Below are 6,158 nucleotides of genomic sequence, written 5' to 3'. Positions count from 1 at the left end.
CAAATATGCTCATGAAAACTGGGATTAGCACAAGGCCGTAATGTGCTGGCTAGTAAAGCTCATGTCAACATCTAGACTATTATGCGTGAGCAGTAATACTTTATTTCCCCTAAGCAGTCATAGTTCAAGTCTGAGACCACTACAAACTCTAGAGTAGAGGTTGCTGTTTCACTAATGAAGGTTCAATGCAGAGCATACCTTCATGATGCATACTAGTCTATCTTTGTTTGGTAATCTCTCTTATCCTTATTGATATTAAAATGAGTGGGGGATTGTTGGTCCATTTCAATATCTTTTATTTATTTATTAATATATCTTGTTCATGAATGGAGTTTCATTACTTTGGTAACCTCTTATCTTGTTCATGAATGGAGAGTAATTAGAATTCATGAACTTGGTGGTGAGTTAGTTTTTGGTGTTACTCCATTTTCTTTAGTTTAATGATCATCTTTATTTTTGGTGTAGCTTGTAAGGTCCTAGTGGCCTATAAATAGTCCCTCTCATCTACTCTTTTCTATACCAACACACACCAACTATTTTCTATACAAGAGAGATTACTAGCAAAGAAGGGTGTTTTTCATGGTGGAGCTTTGGGTTCACCATCTTGTGCAGAGTTGGCCTGAACAATACGACAAGTGGTCAGGCTGTTGTATCCTAAAGGGGACAAGTCATAGTTTTGTGACTGCTGCATCGGTATTTGGGTTCTTCCTACCGCAGTGGGCTTGATCTCCTTAAAGAAAACGAGATATACATGCCTCAGCCTGATCTATTTGTATCTCATTTTCTTTGCATCATTTATCAATAAAATATAATTTTTTCTGGTATTTTCACCAACAGATTTTGATATCCAAAATAAAAAAAGTAATACAATTAAATAAACAAATAAATTTTTAAAATGCAGTTAAACATCAATATGTATCATATAATTGATAACTATGTTTTGCTAGGATAAGAAAAACATATTCTATTGTCATGTCAACCCACAAATAAAACATAATAAAAGACTCAATTATTTAAGTTTTTTTATCAAAAAATAAAATAAAATTGAATACCAAATGTAGAAGAGAAAATGCATTAGAATTGCATAAAGTACACAAAATTAAATGTTACAAAAAAAAAACAAACAAATCACAAAACTATGTGAACCCATCACCAAAACGTCCTCAAAAGATAAATTTTAAGCCCAAAAATTATGGTTAACACTCGATAGTCAAGTTAAATTACTTTAAAATTCTCAAATAAGAGAGTTTTTAATTTGGTGAAAAAATATTTATGAAAATGATACACCCAAATTGCACATTTTATTTATTTTTTTATAATTTTGGTACATAATATTCAATATAGATGCAATAAAGAGAAATTGAAATTTTCAAACTCTCTCTAGCTGTCAAACTTGGTATTATATTCAAAAAATAAATAAATTTATGATGTCACTTGCAAAAAAAAAAAAAAAATTAGACAAAAATTGCATATGAAACATTTCAGCCATACCTATAATAATATACAATTAGATATATATATATATATATATATAGAGAGAGAGAGAGAGAGCGCAACATGGGCTAACCACAAAAGACCAAGACCATTAGCTCTGAGTTCAAAAAGTAATTAAGAATTAATAATTTCGTATTTATGTTAATGGCCAAATCTTTAGACTTGAATACAAATAGGCCTATAGGATTTCAATTCAAATAATTTTGAATTTTTAGAGAAAACTTGGCTTAGAAATAAGTGTCCCATAATTTTTTAAATTTTATAAGAGATTAGGAATGGAGATTTGGAGGCTTATGGATTATCAATTCAAATATTATTGAATTTTTGGATCACTTTCTCTTTTCTTTTTACTTGTTGATAAGTTTGTATTCGAATAACTATTATTCTAAGAGCACATTATTATTATTAAAGAAAAGAGTTTTTATTTTAAATAGAAGTGATGGGAGAGAAGTGGGTTGAAAACTTAGCTTAAAATCAAGTGTCACATAATTTTTTAAAATTTTTAATTTTATAAGAAATTAAGAATGGAGATTTGCAGGCCTAAGAGCACAAGCAATGATAAAGACCTCAAAAATTCTACCAAATGTCGCACATGGGTGTGAGATCCATATAACGTGGGTCTCACACCCATGTGAGACAGTTGGTAAAATTTTTGGAGTCTCTAGTATTTTTGTTAAGAGCACACCTACTACATTCAGTTAGAGGGGATCCAATCCGGTTTTTGAAACGCCCCAACTTCTGGGCTGTTAATAAATCAAATCAACCTCAAATTTCAAATTTCAACTAATTAATGACCTCAAAAATACGAATTGTCTCCAAAAAAATTACACAAATGTCTATAATTTATACAAATCTCCAAAAAATAATATATAGTGGTGGCCCCAAATCTCTAACTTGATAAGTTCTTTAAATGCTTCAACTCCAATCATCACTAAATTTGCTCCACACTTGAAAAATAAATTAATTCGGGAAGTATACAATATGACAAGAATAAAAAGGCTCAGATAGAGAATAAATTAATAGAAATCCAACAATTTACAACATGCCACAAACGATTGAATTGAGATACCAAGCAATTTACCAAATTGCACAAATAAATCAACTCAACATTTGATAATTGATCTAGGATCAAATACACGGTCATACTTAGTATATGACCAGTGATCGGCCTCACCCACCTCACCCAAACATAACCACTTATCCGGGAATATTGATGCAAACTATTGACAGGATCCACTCGATCTATGTATGGAGCATTTTCACAATATTTAGTTAGACAAATTAATATTTTTAACACTGAATAACTTCACAGGATTTATCAAATGACCAGAGTAATCAAGCATATCAACAAAGAATGATTTCATAGAATTTATCAAACGATCAATATAAACAAACGGAGTACAAATTGGAAGTAATTAAAATAAAACTCTTTACAAAGAGATTTAGAGGAAGTTCATTGTACACCACTCGAATTACCTCAAGATAATTCCTTTGTCACCAGCACTTTAATCCTTTGATATTTCACCATAAATCTCCTAAAGGTAGTTGATCAAAATTCTAAGATATAAGGTATGTAAGGTTTGATAAAATGTATAATTCTCCTCTTCTCTCAACCATGGGATATATATAGGTGGTGTATGTGTTGTTTGTTCCAAAATGTGGAGGGAAATGGTGTATTTATAGAGTTCAAAAGCTTCATCCATAATTTTCTCAAAGCTTCCTCAAAAATCCGTCCAAGCTTCCTCAAGAATCCATAAAAGCTTTTTTAATAATCTGTGGGGAAGTATTTTGAGAATGACGCCGCGTGGCCAAGGTACCTTTGAGATGTCGGTCAAGGTGGCATGTGGGCGGGTCATGTTTGCCGAGGTGATTACAATGTTGCTGAGGTTTAGTGCGATAATGCCAGAATTCAAGATATTTGGATAGAGGACAGGAGTCCTAGATAGAAGGGGGCTCTTAGTCTGGATAAGGATAAGGCTCTTGAGGAGTTTATCCCTATCTAGCTAAGACCTTGAGATGAGCATTGTGCTTAAGTCCCATGAAGTGAGACTTTTAGGGGACTAGGTCATTGCTGTCTATAAACGTGAGGCACCCTCGTAGATCTAAGGTATGCTTTATTTTGTGAATTTAGTACTTGTGTGATATCTTTGAGAGATTGTTTGACTAATTTGATCGTCGGGGTGCCCCCGAGTGGATGAACCACCGTAGTGTTCTCATCTTCTTGTTGGCAGGTAGTTGACTTAATCTATTATGTCACGTGCTCTCCAGCTAAGTTCCCTGTTTGGTTGTGTGGTCGGAAATCAACACCCATAATTTGACGCCATCTGTGGGAACTTAGTATAGAATAGATGGCCAACAATGGACAAAAAGTGAGGATTGGGGATGACATTTACGGTGAGGACGAGGAACACATGGGTCTTAATACTAGGAACAATAATGAAGAAGTTCAGGAGGTTGACCCCGATGCAAACAATGTTGCCAGGGGCCGAAACGGGAACAAGAAGGGTAGTTGAGATGAGTACTACCATAAAGGTGATCTCTAGGTATGGAAGGATAGGTACCTAAGAAGAGATGAGGAACTGAAAGACATGGTGAACAAGTTGACAGATTTGCATATAGTGGTCAACTTCATGATGCAAAACAACGTGATGTAATAAGCATTTTCCCTATAAGGCACACCAACACCAGTAGCCAAGGTTGATGTCCAAAATGGATGCTAGAAGGCAGTACCAGCTGTCCCACAGCATGCCAAGGGACAAGAAAATTCACATCGGCAATCATGGGATGTCAGGCGAACATAGTCAATGCGAGGGGAGTCAAAGAGGACACCACAGACCAAGGAGACCTATGCCAGAGGATCTCGACAAATCCAAGGGCAAGGCCTCTATTTTGATGATGTAGTGGACGTGGAGCGGTCCAAGAGAATACACCCTAACACCTGAAGTAGCACGTCGAAAAGGCTGAGATCGATTGACAGCCGAGCTCCTGGACGGACGAAGGAGGACCTGAGAGATTACCTCCAAAGGAAGAGGTATAATGCTGAGATCATATCTAACGTCTAGCCAAAGACACCGTTCTTAGTGAAGTTGGATGCGTTCGAAGCACCGAAAAGATTCAACATGCCAAGATTTCAAATCTATGACGGTAAGTTTGATCCAAACTTTCATGTTGGCTTGTACTTAAATTCAATGGCCTTGTAGAGTGGAAATGAACAACTATTATGTAAGGTGTTCCCATCGTCATTCGAGAACATAGCATCGGATTGGTTCCACAAACTCCCTAAAGGATGGGTACAGCGTTGGGAAGGTCTGGCTGAGATGTTTGTGGCTAGGTTTATTACAAATAAATTATAGCCACTAAGGGTAGACTACCTATTGGCCTTGAATAGCAACGATGACGAAGGTCATAGAGCCTACGCCAAGAGGTACCATGAGGTTTACAACCAGATTCTGACTTGTAACCAGGAACTGTAGTAGTATCCTTTAAGAACGGCTTAGATAATGATTGCCCACTTCAGCAATTGCTTGCGAAGAACATGGAGGAATTAATGGCGCGGATTGAAAAATAAGCTAGGATAGAAGAAGATAAGAAAGCGAAAAAGATGAGTATAGTGAAGCAAGAGAAGAGAAACGGTTCGCCGAGGAGAGGCTGAGGAAATAACGGTGTTGATAGGCCAGAGTTAGGATTGAGATCTATACAGGCAGTGAGTATAGTTTTTAAGATCTCCATCTATAAGATCTTGGAGAGAATCAGGAATTAGTCATATTGCAAGGCACCACAGAAGGTCCCGGGAGAATATATAGGCAGGAACCTTGAGAAGCGTTGTGCTTACCATGAGGAAAACGGACACATGACCCAAGGATGCCGAACTCTAAAGTCGCACTTGGAAGATTTGGTCAGACAGGGACACCTGAGAGACTTAATTGACGAAACAAAAACAAAAAAGGAACAAATGAAGCTGGCCCAAGCACTGCCACCACCACCACTGTAAGTAGAGGGACTACGGGGTCAACGAGAACGAAGTTCAATGAGAGACTTAGAGGGTAAGGCATCTACAGCATGTCTAGCAGGTTCAGCAGAAAAAGCCCAGGACAAACAAATGTTGGGGGCCGATGATATCTTTCACTAAAGAAGACCTAGATATGGTACAACATCTGCATAACGATGCTCTGGTGGTGACATTGAAAGTTGGTGATTGTCAAGCAAGGTACATTCTAATCGATCAAGGCAGTTCTTATGACATCATGTACGTCTGATGTTACAAGGAGCTTAGCCTCCATAAGGATGATCTAGAGTAATCCGATAGTCCTATGGTCGGATCCATGGCACATCGACATGGCCGCTAGGGACCACGAGTCTGGGGGTACAGGTAGGGACCAATAAGCTAACTATAGAATTTACTGTAATAGTGTGACGCCCCGATTCTACACTATAGGTTGCAGTCAAGGGAGAGTCACTAGTGAGTCCTATGGCCAATAACCAAGTAAGATCCCAGATCGCCGGAGGAGTCAAAATAGCCTCCCTTCTAAGTCCAGCTTTCTTAGGCAGCGCACTACCTTTTTGACAGATCTTACAAGGCATTGACACAAGGTCTCATAAGCAATGATAAGGTTCATACGTAGGATATACATACATAATAACCACAATTATACTTGCTTCAAAAG

This window comes from Camellia sinensis, chromosome 14, assembly GCF_055761805.1.
Source record: "Camellia sinensis isolate YWXY chromosome 14, ASM5576180v1, whole genome shotgun sequence".
NCBI lineage: Eukaryota > Viridiplantae > Streptophyta > Magnoliopsida > Ericales > Theaceae > Camellia > Camellia sinensis.
Note: the sequence above shows the minus strand (reverse complement) of the source record.